This window comes from Theobroma umbraticum, unplaced genomic scaffold, assembly GCF_002168275.2.
Source record: "Theobroma umbraticum cultivar Fairchild unplaced genomic scaffold, ASM216827v3 scaffold_228.0, whole genome shotgun sequence".
Classification (NCBI taxonomy): Eukaryota; Viridiplantae; Streptophyta; class Magnoliopsida; order Malvales; family Malvaceae; genus Theobroma; species Theobroma umbraticum.
This window is the reverse complement of record NW_018397274.1, coordinates 615,707-632,203: the sequence shown is the minus strand read 5'-3', so window position 1 is coordinate 632,203 and position 16,497 is coordinate 615,707. Positions and strand designations below refer to the sequence as shown.

At 34.7% G+C, this 16,497-nt stretch overlaps 3 pseudogenes; all 3 read right to left on the bottom strand.

Moving 5' to 3' along the window:
- Positions 1-2,692: 2,692 nt before the first annotated feature.
- LOC110427166 (berberine bridge enzyme-like 7 pseudogene) lies at positions 2,693-4,464 on the bottom strand (annotated as a pseudogene).
- A 1,471-nt stretch (positions 4,465-5,935) lies between these two features.
- On the bottom strand, positions 5,936-7,726 carry LOC110427184 (berberine bridge enzyme-like 4 pseudogene; annotated as a pseudogene).
- Positions 7,727-9,928: 2,202 nt separating this feature from the next.
- On the bottom strand, positions 9,929-13,037 carry LOC110427311 (berberine bridge enzyme-like 8 pseudogene; annotated as a pseudogene).
- Positions 13,038-16,497: the final 3,460 nt, after the last annotated feature.

Below are 16,497 nucleotides of genomic sequence, written 5' to 3'. Positions count from 1 at the left end.
CAGATGGCTTCATCTTTCCGTCTCGGATTAAGAATAATAACATCATATAAGGAGCATTGAGTCTCTACTAAATCATCTAGCCAGAGGCCAAACCAAACCTGCAGCATTAATGACAATCGTTCCTTTTTGCTTGAAAAGGAAGAGTGCAACATTAACTACAGTTATCCCATTTTTTTTAATTGGAGAAGGGGGATTTAAACTGTATTCTTTAGATAAGAGATTATATACCAATCAATGAGTTAAATACTTGGGTGTAGTTACCTCTTTTACTCGAAAAGGAAGAGAATCATGAAATTATAGTGCATAAGCAACAAAGGCCCTTTAGGTTGGCAGTAATCAAACCAAAAATCTGTGGGTTTTTCATCATCTACTATGTTTTGCGCATAGGTTTTGATATAGTTTCTTAGTTTCAAGATTTTCTTCCACACCCATGAGCAATCACCAGACAGAGGAATAGATCACAGACTTCTGCCTGCTAGTGCATATATAGGATTTGATGCAAGCAACACATCGTGACCCTCATTGAATAAGAATAGCCCAAACGGTTTTCATCATACAGGCTTTATTCCAAAGAGAGATCTTCTTGATGCCTAAACGCTAAACCCCCTTCATTCTTTGGATGGAAACCTTAGTCCCAGCTAATTAACTTTGGTTCTTGTAGCTTTTGTATCTTTGCCTTTCCATAAGAAAGCACTAGATTTCTGCTTCAAAAGTCTTGTGACTTTCTTTAGAATGCTCAACATGGGGTGAATAACTATTTATACTCTTTCCTCGAATTTCATAAGACTGCACTTACTCAGAATTTCAGGTCTTCTGATTGTTTTCAAAATGGCTCTAGGTTTGAGGCCTATCATCAGCGCAAAACGTTTGCTGATGTGGTTAAGGGTGTTGGGAAAAATGAGAAAAGGCCCCTTGGTTAGTCATCGTTCCATTGTTGCTCCTGATATTAAAAGGTTGTCAAGTAATGATTGTTGGGAAATCATGCAATCAACAAGAACATATTGCCATGGAATTTAAAATTCTTTTCAATAGTAAAATCAAACATTAGGTTTGTTTAACTTAGAAAATCTAATTAATTAGTAGTAAAAATATTGTTATACCTTCAAATCCTAATTGTCAAAATCTGAAAGTTCAAAATCCTATGAATGGAAACCTTCAAATATCAACGCAAATTTTTTAAGTGTTCAATCTCCGATGGTAATCCACAGACACCATTAGGCCAATTGGCTAGTGTTAGCTGGGGGCCTTTTGGTTTTCCTTTCAAGAATATCAAAAGTGTCTCTTATTGTTGTATAGGGTATGGCCCAAAGATTTTTTATTTCATAAAATAATAATATCAGGGGTCCAATTCAAGCCAAACTCGCAAGTTGGTGAGCCACCTAACTCATGGATAGGTCTACTTGAAATGTTTCTTATAATAATTCGCATAATTATATAAAAGAATATAAAATACAAATAAAAGGTTTATGAATTATCATTTATACATCAATTTATTTGCATTTATAAAAAGGAACTTACATTTAACAATAAATAAATGATCAAATAGAGGCTTTCTTGAGCAATCTACCAACACCAATACACTAATCATTTGAAAAAATTTATTTGAGATATATATTTGTACGAAGGAATATGGTTTATATGAACGAGTCTTGGACCAAGTTAATTACTATTGAAATTGCACCTTTTAGAGTTGTAAGGCCTTTCACAGTTCGGACAAATAATTAAACTCTCATGCAAGTTGTAGACAAATAAAAACAAGAACGAACAGTACAATTAGGTTCGACTTTAAGTAAAATTCTTTTTTACTTTATATCATAAAAAAAAAAGGTCGTCGCTTTCCATGAGCTGCCCTGAGAATCTAATAAAGGAAAAATAGAATTAGATGTGGAGGCATAGTCACTCCTAAGGATTTCTTGTATTTTCATTAAGTGTATTTCAATTATCAATCTATTTATTTATCAATGATTGCATTTGAAATAAAAATATTTTTAAAATAATATTTTTTGTTATAAAATGTAAAAAATAACATTTTAATAATTGTTCTTAATTAATTAGAACACTAATTAACAAAATCCGAGTAATTAATAATATTTTGGATGCATTTTTTGCAGCATAGGCATTGATGTATTCCTTTGAACTCCTATTTCATGAGACATGCTGTATTACTTTTCCTTGATATTTGGATAACCTAAGGCCAAAGCAAACATCCAAAATTTGTTCTTCTCTTATCATTCTTTTCTTCATGCCTTTAAAAGAATTTTTCTTCAGTGCTATAAATTTATGAGTCTCTTCCATTGTCTCCATTCAAGGCACATTGGCTGATTAGTAAGCATCAGAGGTCAAGCATGCCTCTCTCTGTCAGAGCTGGAGACTTGCTGATTTTTTTTTTAAATGTTGTAGATTACTTTAATTTGATTGATTACAGACTATAAAACTATTCTCAAGTGGCAAAGGTCAAGCATGCCTCTCTCTGTCAGAGCTGGAGACCTGCTGATTTTTTTTTTTAAAAAAATGTTTTTAGATTACTTTAATTTGATTGATTACATTCGGTTGTATAGTTGTTAGTCGATGATGTACACGATTTTTTGTAGCAGGTCTTTGATTTCCCTGTTTGCTTGGATAAATAAAATTTGTCACTTATCCAAATAAAGGACAATATTTTTCTATGTTTAGTAGCTATTTATACATGAAGCTTGGCAACTTACTTAAGAAACTTAAATTAATTTGACCAAGTTTTAAATTGAATATGTTACATAATATATAATATATAAACCAGAAAGGCTTTCTAGTAGGACGAAATAAAATAGATAAAAACAAGGCTCAACGTCCTCCTAATGGGAGTTTTGATGTGGAAATGGTGGAATACTTTGTTCATTTTTGAAGAAATTATCTGGGTCAATCATGGCCTTCACTTGTGCCAATCTCAGGAAATTGCCCTTGAAGTACTTAACTCCATAAACTTCCGCAACCTCAAAATCTGTATAGTTGCTGCCATTGCTGCCGAGGTCAAGGTCTCTGTAGTTGAGGAATGCCTCCCTTGGGTTGTTGGAGACGTACGGAGCCATTGCAGCATGTACATTTCTTGACCAGTTGATGTACTGTTTTGTGGCCTCCATGCTACCATTCGTCCAGTATACTCCATACTCAATTTTGTAAAGGTTTCCAGCTCTATGTGGAAATGGCGTTTCGGATGCTGATATCTCAGCCATTCTACCACCATAGGGACTCATTTCAATGAAATTACTATCAGTAATTTCCATCAACCATTTCCATAAGGTTTCTAATCCAGTCATAGGAATCACGTCTTTGACGTAATCTGACTTGACTTTATAGAAGAATTTGTTCTGTGTTCTATTGAGCAAAACATCAAGGGATGTTCCATTTCGGTAACCAGCCCAAAAAAGGGTAGACTGAATCCAACTCATTTCTAAGCAATTGTCTTGCTTCAAACCTAGATCAGGAAAGCTCGCATTCATCAGTTCGAGAAGCCTTTCGGTTCGTCCAAGAAACTGACCTACGAAAGCAACCTGGACCGTCTTGTTGCCACCGGTTCCAGTTACCCCAACAGGCGTGGCTCTGATAAAAAGATCTCGGTGTAGTTTATGGGCAACTTGCTGCCAGTGATAAACAATATCTGTTGCCCCTTGTTCCAAAGTCCTTTGCACCTGGAAAACAGTGACTTTCGCCGGAACGCGAACCAGTTTGATTTTCCATGAGAGGATTACCCCAAAACTAGCTCCACCACCTCCATTGATAGCCCAAAATACATCTTCTCCCATGGACTCTCTGTTTAGTATCGTACCATTGACATCAATCATTTGTGCATCAATGACGTTGTCCACAGTGAGGCCATATTTCCTCATCAAGGGCCCGTAGCCACCTCCGCCGACATGCCCACCAATGCCCACAGTGGGACAAACTCCAGCTGGGAAGCCATGGACTTTACTTCTCTCTGCAATCCGATAATAAAGTTCCCCAATAGTCGCCCCAGCTTGAACCCATGCCGTCTCACTTTCCAAATCAATCTGGATAGACCGAAGATTAAACAGATCAAGTACAATGAATGGAACATAAGACACATATGAAAGACCCTCGTGATCATGACCACCACTCCGAGTTCTTATTTGAAAGCCATAATGCTTTGCGCAAATAATGGTTGCTTGGATATGAGACTCATCTAAGGCTGCTATAATGGCCCCTGGTTTCGGAGTTAGAGGAGTTAAGAATCTAAGGTTATTTGCATTTGACTCCAAAACAGATTGAAAGGAGGAATTATTGGGAGTGTATATGGCATCAGTTATTGGTTTAGAAGCATTGGAATGTTTAGGAAGGCATCGCAGAAAATTATCCAGAGCAGAATCTGGTTTTACCATCGGAATTGAGAAAAAGAGGAGGTAAACAATTCTGATCAATAGCATCAAGTTTGAAGCTTTCATGTTTCTGTTGGTGATTAAATTCTCTCTTGTTTTCCTTTGATCAATGCATATGTACTTATTGAGAGTTAAAGAGTATTAAGATAAGTACTCAAGCTGAACCCTGACTAGGACTCTGTTGGATTTGACTTTTCTAGTAAACTAAATTGCTACGCCGGATGTAACATGTTAACAAGTTTACAAGTTAAAATATTTATTGTTGACTTTCACTTAATGGGAGGTAAGCAATGAATTGTCTTTACAAATTCAAACCAAAAAAGTGCCCTGGATTACAATCAAGCAGCGTCAAAACATTCCTGAACTTAACTAGTCGTTTGATCGGCCGCAGCACATAGCACTACCTAGCAATCAAGATCATGTCGAGATGCCAGACCACCAGAAGACTCAGGGCCAGCTGAACCAAAAACAGTTTTCTCCTAAAACCTAGACCGAGGGGCCAAGGTCAAGGTCTTAGCAGCAGACCACCATTGAATTAAATACTTTAATCCAAATATTTTAACTTGTTATTAATTTGCATAATTAAAATATTAATTTGTTAATAAATTGTAAGTTCATGCAGAAACTCCAAATGGTTAAAATTCAAACGTTCTACTCGAATCCAAGTTGTATACCTTATCTTCCTCTACAAGCGAGTAATAGTCCCCCTTGCAATCCAGTGCGTGCCGTATCAAAATAAAATACTTGGTATTTTTATTTAATTCTACACATGCCCAATAAATGACAATCTCCTTTTTTTGGCACAAGTCCAAAAAATGCTAGGTCGGCAACATATATTTGAAATGATATTTTGGAATGGTAATTATATTCTAACTAGCATGCAGAAGAAGTTAATTAACGGTTGATATTAAAATTTGGTCTAAATAAGGGCTCGATTAATTTTAAATAAAAGATTAGAAGTTCAATTGATTGCAAAAAAAAAAAAAAGTACTCCCATAAATATATATATATATATATATATATATAAATGTGGTGTAAGGGGTTCCAAATTTTTGTGAAGACTATATGACGCTTTTGCTTTTAATCAAATATATATTTAAAATTTAGCTGTCATTTTATGACTTGACACATATTATTAGGCTGCTTCACAGATGAATTTGACTTTGACAAATAATTGCCTCACAATAAAATATTTCTGCAGTACATTAATGGGGGAGTAATCCATAAGGAGATATGGTTTAATTGTTTCTATAATACTTTCGTTGGACGGTACTGCAAGGTTGCATCTAGCCTTGATCGATACCAAGAGCAGGCTAATATAAAAAGTCATGTTAGATATGTATTAAATAATATTTTTCAAAGTTATTATTTTAAAAATAATTTTGCTAATGTCTAGTAAATTATCATATTTATAGTCAATGATTGTATAAAATATATGCGCAAAAATATTTTAAAACTATTATCTTAATTTTTTAAGATGATTATTAAATATTAGACTCTTACTTTGATTTGTTGAAAGAAGATTCGAATATAATTTTTTTGAGTAAAAAATATATGCCATTAAATTAAATTAAATAATCAAATTTAGTTCATTGAATGATTATTTTACGAAATAACCATTTACAACTTAAAACCCAAAGGCATGGATTAGCCATACTAGTTGCATGTATGGTTAAAGGTGAGTTTTGTGAGTTGTTCTAAATAGAATCTTAAGCTCTAAATAGATGGAAATGGCGGAATACTTTGTTCGTTTTTGAAGAAATTATCGGGATCCACCATGGCCTTAACGCGTGCCAATCTCAGGAAATTAGTTTTGAAATACTTGGCCCCATAAACTTTTGCAACTGCAAAATCCGAGCTGTTGCTGCCATTGCTGCCGATGTCGAGATCCCTGTAGTTGAGAAATGCCTCCCTTGGTCTACTAGAGACGTAGGGAGCCATGGCAGTGTACAATTTTCTTATCCATTCAACGTACTTTTTGGTGGCTTCACTGCTCTCTTCCGACCAGTGTACGGTGTACTGAACTTTGTAAAGGTTTCCACCTCTGTGTGCGAATGCCGTTTCAGACTCGGGAATCTCAGCCATTCTTCCACCATAAGGGTTCATTTGGATCCATATGCTCTCTATTCGCATCATCATCTTCCACAAGGTTTCCAAACCTGCCTTTGGAATCACGTTTTTAATGTAGTCAGACTTGGTTTTGAAGAAGACTTTGCTCTGTGGCACTCTATTGAGCAAAATGTCAATGGATGTCCCGTTGGGGAAGCCAGCCCAGTAAAGGGTGGATTCAATCCAACTCATTTCTATACAGTCATTTCGTTGCAAGCCCAATTCGGGAAAGCTCGCTTGCACCAGTTGCAGAAGCCTGTCGGTTTGTCCAAGAAAATGGCCAATGAAAGAGACTTGTACCGTCTTGTTGCCCTTGCCATTTCCAGTGATGGCGACGGGGGTGATACGGATAAAAAGGTCTTCATCGAGTTTATAGGCAACTTGTAGCCACTTATAAACAAGATCTGTTGCACCTTGTTCCAAAGTCTTTTTCAGTTCGAAAACAGTTACTTTAGCAGGGACTCGAACCAGCTTGATCTTCCATGAGAGAATGACTCCGAAGCTGGTTCCACCGCCCCCTCTGATAGCCCAAAAGACATCCTCTCCCATGGACTTTCTGTCAAGGATTCTACCATTGACATCAATTAATTGTGCGTCAACGACATTATCTATAGAAAGCCCAAATTTTCTTATCATAGGCCCGTAGCCACCTCCAGTAAAATGACCGCCTACGCCTAGAGTGGTGCAGACTCCAGCTGGGAAAGCATGGACATTGCTTTTCTCTGCAATCCGATAATAGAGTTCTCCAGTGGTTGCCCCTGTCTGAACCCATGCAGTCTCACTAGCCATATCAATCTGTATAGATCGAAGATTAGACAGATCAAGGATGACAAATGGGACAGAGGACGAGAATGAAAGGCCCTCATAATCATGTCCACCGCTTCGAAGTCTTATCTGCAAACCGAAATGTTTTGCACAAAAGATAGTTGCTTGAGCATGAGATTCATGCAGAGCAGCTATAATCGCCATAGGTTTCAAGGTTGCATTTGCCTGTGTTAAAACTCTAAGGTTATACGCATGCAGCTCGTAAACAGATTGAAAGGAAGGATTGGTGGGAGTGTATATGGCATCAGCGATGGGTTTAGAAGGATTGGAATAATGTTTGGGAAGACATCGGAGAAAATCATCAAGCGCTGAATTTGATGTCACCAATGGAATCGAGAACAAAAGGATTGAAAGAAATGGTAAAAGTATAGACCTTGACGCCCTCATTTTTCTGCTAGAAAACTATAAAAGTACACACAACTTCAACCCAATTGGCTTGTGTAGTCTTGTTGGTTTCCATTCTATGGTGTATTTATAGAGTAACAGAAGGTCATTATAGAGTGAATTCCAGCTAATACTGTCGCAAAATTAATAACTCTAATACCAAAGTAAGCGTATCCAGATAAGGAAGTGGGAGATCTGCAGGCATTGTTGCAGATTCTACGCGACTTATACGTCAAATGATATCAAGAATTATTTTTTTATGTTTAAAAATTATATTCTTATATTTTTAATATTTGATTTTTATATTTTAAACTTATTTTCACTTTTCTAGAAATAATTTGTTATTAAAGAAAAAAAAAATTTTTTAAAAAGGAGCTAAAAAGGAGGGAAATACTAAAATCGAGGCGTCATAATTAAGTAATGGTTACATAAATATTGAGCGAAAATAATAAATTCGTCAAACGTTCAAGGAATGGAGGCGTCATAGTCGATGAATATATTTTATTTTATATTTTATTGCCTCTGACTTCACCATATGGGCGGCTTTCGTTGAATGTTATTTATATAATAATATATGTCATGTTGACCCATTTTCTTCAGTCTTCGTGTCAATGAATGCACATGGTTGAGAGAGAAGGCCGGACAGCAGCCCAGTTGGCCAAGTGCAAGGGTTGGAACAAGAGAAGAACAACATTCTTCACGTGGTGTTCATTCATCCTTCCTTTCTAGTTGCATTATTTGGTCAAAAAAGGATAAATACCAGAAGAATCAAACATCGCTCAATCAATTTGGCTTGGATTTTTGGGTCGGTTTGTAACCCTATATCAAGGTAGAACTTGATATTCCAACTCTGAAATCTCCCGAATAAGGCAGTTGGAGTTTATTAGATGAGATAGCTTCCAAAAAAATTATATGGTTACTATGAATATATTTGTGAATATTGACATATTGTTTTGGCATGATGTGTGGGTTGAAGAGAGATCACTCAAGGAGGTTCAATCGAGACTACTCCAACTTGCAAAACACAAGGACGGAAAGGTCAAGGAGGATTATAAAGGGGGAATGTTCAATGAGGCAAAATGGGAGATTAATTTTCGAAGGGAGCTACTTGATAGAGAGAAGGAAGTGCTGAAAGAGCTATTACAATGTCTAGATAGTGTTTTTCTCATGCCTAGCTGAAATGACCAATTGATTTGGAAATGGGATGTGAATGGAAAATTCTCAATTAGGACATTTTTCAATAATGATGGGGGGAATGGGTGTGATGATAATCTAAAGGTATTATGAAATTTAATTACGATCAAACGTACAATGCTTCTTGTGGTTGGCATACTTGGATAGTGCACCAACAAAATGTTTCCTTATCTCTGGAGGAGTCTCAATACCGGAAGAGGAGTGGTTATGTCCTTGGTGTTAAACTTCATTAGAGGATGGAAATCATGTGCTTTTATATTGAGAATGGTTGTAGACTATGTGGGGAGACATTATAAATTGTTGGGGAATATTGGATTGCATACCGGAATCCATGGTTTTGTTCATAAAACAACTAGCGGCGTTATGTGCGTCTACAAGATCATATAGTGGTTCATTGTGTGTGAGGACTATTTTGGGAGAGCAAAACGAGATGATTTTGTTCTATGTTTTCCAATAAAAGATATCAGAATAAAAGAAAAAATTATGTTTGTTGGAAATAAATAAAATAAAAAAAAAGTCACATTTGTTGGAAAAAACCAATAAGGATGATTATTTGAAATAGACACAGTGTCGGTTGGAAACAGATATCTAAGTCTATAAAATAAGACCCTCTTTACCAACACAATGTACATTAGAAAACAGAAAAGTCTTTCCTTCCTCTTTCAAATTTTTTTCAAGTTTTCTTTTATATTATTTTTTAGAAAAAAAATAATTATAGAAATGTGATAATCTTGTTATACTCTAATGAGTGCTCAGTGGATTAATTTCATCAGTGCAAAACGCAGTTAATCACTATGCTACATTGTATATTCAAGATTTATACGACGGTAATTCTTTTACATACTACAAGTAAGGGCGAATAAAATCTTAAAGACAGTGACATTGATACACGCCTTAAAGTCAATTTTTAAGTTTTTCAATTTGATATTCTAACAGATTTTTCAAGAGAAAAAGTAGGGAACCAAAGACAATAGCACAATTAGTGAAGCTAAGGTCACTACATTGGCTAAAGGCTATTGATGGAGAGGAGAATTTTGGTGTGGAATTTATGCTGCTTTTACATGGGGGCAGTGTGTGTTGTTAGCAGAAATGCTGTTGAATGGGGAGGGACTGTAAAATAAATGTTAGGAGTAAAGTGATGTAGTAGCAGAGAAAGGATATGGGAGAAATCATGTATGAAGAAAACATATATTTATGACAACAACATCACATGCATATCAATTTTTTTTTTAATTGCTTTTATGGCCATTAAGACTAAACTACGAAGCATCTGCAATTTTTTTATTATTATTCTTAAAAAATTAAATTAGAAATTATTGTTCTTATTTTCTTTTTTCTTATAAGTTATAAGAATATTATTTTTACTTTTTGATTGAATGAAAAAGAATTATATACTGATCGAGCATGTCGTAAAATAGCATTAAGAGGTAAGGCAGTCTTTCTGTAAGCGGTTTAAAATTTCTTTTTCTTTCGCTTCATTGAATTTTAGAGCAAATTCCACCCATATGTAACATTAGTTTAGCATGTATTATAACATTTTAATACATCAATACCTTAATTAACCAATAATCTTTGATAAAAAAATCATCTTATATATTTATCGGCACTTGAATTTTAATCTACGTAAATGGGGTTTAAAGGTTGATACATGTCTTATTAGAAAATTTTATAGAAATTAATAAATTAATTAATTATTGAATAGATATATCAAATTTATAAAAATTCTGTATGTGTATAAATAATAAAATTGATATAAAATAAATACCATAAAATTATGGAATTTATAAAAATTCCATTGTGGTTGATACCCAAGTCAGTGTCTCTGTAATTGAGAAATGCCTCCCTTGGGTTTTTGGACACGAAACGAGCTATGTATCCATGGAGCTTCCTCGTCAAACCTATGTAATGATCTGCTGCTTCAGTGCCAGGTTCATTCCAATTCGTTACGTATTGAATCTTCCGTAGGTTTCCAGCTCTGTGGGGGAAAGGTGTTGCTGCCGATCGAATTTCAGCCATCCTTCCACCGTAAGGATTGAATATCAGTTGTGGCACCTGTAGTTCAAATATTCTCTTGCAAAGCCACTCCAAACCGGCCTTTGGAATTGGTTTCTTCACATAATCTGATTTCCTCTTCAGGAAAACCAATGATGAAGGAGTTCGATCCAACAAAATTTCTGTTTCTGTCTCGATGGGATTGTTGGTCCAGAATAGGACAGATTGAACCCAGCTTGTTTCAATGCAATCGGATTGAGCTAAACCCAGTGCAGGAAATGTCTCCTTCATGATAGAAAGAAGTCTCTCAGTCTCCGAGGAACAGGGAAATGAATGCAGCCCTTACGGTCTTTTCTCCTGTGTTTCGACTGCTGTTTACAACATCCAGGACAAGTCTGACAAAGAGGTCTTCAAGCAGCTTATCCGCAACATGTTGCCACAGGTCTACAATATCCGTTGCATCTTCTCTCAAAGTTTTCTCAACCCGAAAGACAGAGGCTTTTTCGGGAACACGAACCAACTTACTTTTGTACGCAAGAACGACACCAAAGCTTGCTGCCCCACCTCCTCTAATGGCCCAGAAGATATCTTCACGCATGGATTTTCTATCATGAAGTCTGCCATTAACATCAATGAAATATGCATCGACGATGTTATCGACAGAAAGACCATATTTTCTCATCATATTACCATAGCCACCTCCACTAAGGTGACCACCGACGCCAACAGTGGGACAAACACCAGCTCGGAAGTCATGTATTTTGCTCCTCGGAGACTCTGTAGTAAACTTCACCAAGAGTTGCTCCTGTCTGAACCCAGGCAGTCTCGCTTGCTACATCTACATCAATGGATCGAAGATTGAACATGTCGAGGACAAAGAAAGGAACAATAGCAACATATGATAAGCCCTCATAGTTATGGCCTCCACTTCGAATCTTCATTTGAATGTTATCCTTTTGGCACAAACGATGACAGCTTGGATATGGGACTCATGCATAGCAATGAGAATAAGGAATGGTTTCGGGGTGAAGGTCTCATTGAATCGAAGATTTCGAATGGAAGATCGTAGAACGGAGGAATAGGAGGGATTTTGAGGAGTGAAGATTGCTGCGGAGGTGGGGTGAGATGGATGAGAATTGTGTAGAAGACATTGAGAAAAGTTTTCTGGGCGGAATCTGAAGTTCCCTGTAATGAAATGGAAAGAGAGAAACAGAAAGCAGTGAAACAACAGCAGCAGGCCCTAAACTTCCCATGGTTTTTTGAATGATGTCCAAAGTGAGAAGATGTAGAAGGAATTTATAGGAAAATTGCTGGTTCAAGCTGGAATGCGTTGTGCCAAAAAAGAAAGGTTTGAATATGTAGCAGCTATGCATGCACGTTCATCTCAGTCACTTCTGCACTTCCCAAGGGTTCGAAGCTCAGTTAGATCTTGTAAAAGAGAATTCAATTTCAACTTTTGTAACAAGAATTCATATACCTTCTAGTGAGTGAAGTATTCAAGAATTAATTAAAACAAAAAATTACTTGAAATGCTTAAAAAATTCAGACTCATAAATACCATGGACAGTGTCCCCCCCCCCCCCCCACCTAATATTAACAAAACGTTAATGAATATTTTCAATCAATTAATTGAGTTATCTATTTAATGAAAGTAACTCACCTAGCTATTTTATATCTTTTTCTACAACTCGAATTCTATCATTAAAAACCTTCATGTAAAGTATATGTTCCTATTAAAGTGACGTTAAGGAAATTTTATATCAGTTACATTTCATATCAGATAGTTAGAGAATACAATCAAATCTTATTTGTTTGTATCTTGTACTAAGGAAATCAAATCATTAAAAACTTCTTATTGAGAGGCGAAAGGTGAAATTATTAATCTTATGCAAGAAGTTTTGCCAGAGAATAATGTAGAAGGGATTTGATTTCTTGGAGAATTGAAGAGAATTGTTATTTGATTTGTAAAATGTCCTGGAAAGTTCTCTATCTGTAAAGGTTTCTTCTAGGAGACATATCTCTTGAAAAACGATCGACGGTGGCGGTGGTGAATAACAGGCAGGTGGTTTTACGATTGGACAGCGGATCCACTTCCTTCTCCAAGACCCTTCCTGACCCTCTTCCCGTTCTTGCCCGTGCTGTTGGTGACTCTCCAAGGACCATCCTGGGACCCTTTCAATTAGGCCTAAGGTGGAGCCTGCGGTTGGAGCAGCGCTGCTAGCTTGGACTGATCTCATGAACGAATGTCTTCAGGAAGCCGATGTCTTACGGTAGATTTCGTTGTTGATTTCAGAATTCTAATAGCTACTTGTGCAACAGCTGTTGCATGTCAAGGTGTAAACAATATGAACAGAAATTATGAAGTGGGAGTGGCACTCCTGTACTGATCTATCTTATTAGGCATTTCTTTTTGGGGATGATGTTTCTAGAGAGGTGGTCTTTTATTAGCAAAACAAGAGCAACATAACCGAAAATGGGAATCTCAATTGGATGTAATGCAACTGCTTATTAAAAAAAAAAAGACTATAGAAACTATTCATAGAAGACTTGAATTTCATAGTTTTGTATAGTTAATCGCTTAACTTATGAAGTTGGGTAGACTAATTCACTTCAGAAGCAAAATTCAAATTTAATTTTCAACTTTAATTGATTAATATGGAACTTTAATTCAACTAAATCATTACTAGAGTTTTTCAATTTTGTCTCCGTTTCACTTTAGTCCATTAATATTAAATATCAGTTGACTAAACTTCACCATATTGCTTTTTAATTAACTTATCAAATTAATGGATTAATGTTACTTTCACATGTTTTCTGTTTTGCCTTCAGAAAAAGGGTAATCTTTATTTCCTTTAATACAATAAAAGATATTATGATTCATCATGGTGACAAAAGCATAAAATTTTATGTTGGTAAAGCCGGAAGAATTGAGCAGCTTCAAAGCAATTAAAATCTCAAGAGTAGAGTGGATTATATCATATTTGCAATTTATGGATGATATTGTCCTGTTTTTTAGGTGAATTTTAAGGGAATGCGAAATATCAAAAGAGTTCTCATAGCTTTCAAATGAGATTAAAGATAAATCATGGGAAGACATGTCTCTGTCCCTTAGGGGTGCCGTCGGAGCAAGGAGAATTGATTGCAAGGTGAGTTCTCTTCCTTTTTAGCTGTTTGGGGGGTCACACCAGGAACCAAAAAATATCGACGTAAGTTGGTGGGGTGGCAAAGGAAACTTCTTCCTTCGGAGGTATGGTTGCTTTGATTAGTTCAACTCTTTCATCTCTTCCTCTATATTACATGTCAATCTTTAAAGCAGAATTGATTCATAATGTCTTTGTTCATAAAAGTGTTAGATGGTTTGTTAATATTGGACTTATTAATGAAAAGTTGTGACTAAAGAGTTATAAATAATTATCTTATTATCTTTCAGAAAAAATAAATAATTATCTTATTAAATTATAACTTTTAATTGAAAAGTTATTAGATATAATTTTTAATAGTTATATTATGCAAAATTATTAGATATAACTATTGAACAGCTGTATTATGAGAGGAAATAATTATTTGAAGAGTTGTATTATGAAAAAAAAGAACAAGTCTTTTTATTTAAAGATATATACGTTGGCTTATTATATAAATAATGTTCTTACACTATCATTTTCACAATTTTGATCAATATATTAAGAATTTTGTTGTATCCTAGAGATTGAGAAAATACTTTAAGGAAAGTATTAATTCACGCTCTCAAAGTCACTCTTTTCTCTTCTCAAATTCCTTCCTTCTTCTCAAATATTTCTAACAATCTTAAGGTATTCTCTCCAAACTTTTTCATAATTATTTTGTGATGGAGATTAGGTTGGATTTAAGTGTGAAGGTTCACTTCCAAATTTAGGAAGTGATCATACTCGATAAGTTCGATGGAACGAATTTCATTAGATGGAGGGACTTGATGATATTTCTATCAACCACATTGAAAATTTATTATGTTTTTAAGATGAATCAGCCATCAAATCGAAAAGAGATCACGTCAGCAGAAGCAACATCTTTTGAAAACATCATTACAGCAGTTATTGCTACAACAACTACTAATGTTAACATGGAGAAACAAAAATGTGATAAGTTTGAATTTGTTAATTTTGAAAAAGAAAAGCAAATTGAATTGGCTCCAATAATTGGTGAAAAAAGAAAAGAAATTAATAAATCTATTGAGTGAAGAACGAGTCAAAGATTAAGTAAAGAGAAATATTTAGATTTTGATTATATTTCTCTAATTCAATTGTTTTTTCTAGTTGAAGGAGATAGAACTAATATAATAAATAAAACATTGATTCTACTAAATGTAGATAAAGATTCTAAAACTTTTAGTGAAGCAATGTCTTCAAGAGATGCAACCTTTTGGAAAGAAGTTGTCAATAATGAAATGGACTCAATAATATCTAATAATATATGGGTTTTAGTTGATTTACTTTCAGGTTCTAAACCAATTAGATATAAATGGGTGTTTAGAAAGAATATAATACAGATGGTTTTGTATAAACTTTTAAAGGAAGATTAATTGCTAAAGGCTTCAAACAAAAGGAAGGCATAAACTATCTTGATACATATGCTCCAATAGCTAGAAAAACATCCATTAGAATACTTATAGCATTAACCTCAATCTATATGTTGCATATACATCAAATAGATGTTAAAACAGTCTTTTTAAATGGTAATTTAAAGGAGTAGGTATATACAAAACAACTAGAAGGTTTTATGCTTCCTCGAAATGAGAAAAAAGTTTGTAAAATGGTTAAATCATTTTATGAGCTAAAGTAAGCTCCTAAATAATGGCATGAAAATTTTGATTTATTCATATTATCTTATGATTTTAAATATAATGGGGCTGACAAGTGCATTTATTTAACATTTACCAGAGATTATAGAGAAATAATATGTTTTTATGTTGGTGATATGCTAATATTTAGCAATAGCATGATCGGCATAAATGAAACAAAGAAATTTTAACCTTTATATTTAAAATGAAGGATTTGAATGAGGTTAATACCATTTTAGGTATGAAAGTTAAAAACCATAATAATGGTTATGTTACTAATCAAAATCACTATATTGAGAAATTAATCAATAAATTTAAACATCTCAATATAAAAGAATTTAGTACTCCATATGACTCAAGTATGAAATGCATGAAAATAGTGACCAAGTAATTGCACAACTTGAATGTGCTAATGCTATTGGAAGTATATGTATGCTATGCATTGCATTAGGCCAGATATTACATTTGTAGTCTACAAATTATCAAGATATACAAGTAAGCTTAGTAAAATTCATGGAAAAGCCATTGGGAGAGTTCTTGGATATCTTAAAAGAATTAAAAATTTTGGCCTCTATTATTCAAACTATCCAAGAGTATTAGAAGGATACTCTAATACAAGTTAGATTACTAGTGCAAATGATAATAAGTCACTTCAGGTTAGATTTTTACACTATGAGATGGTGACATTAGTTACGCATCTAAGAAACAGATTTGCATCTCACATTCAATAATGGAGTTTAAGTTTATAGCTTTAGTTGCAACAGGAAAGGAAGCAGAATGGTTGAGAAATTTGTTATTAGAGATAAAGTT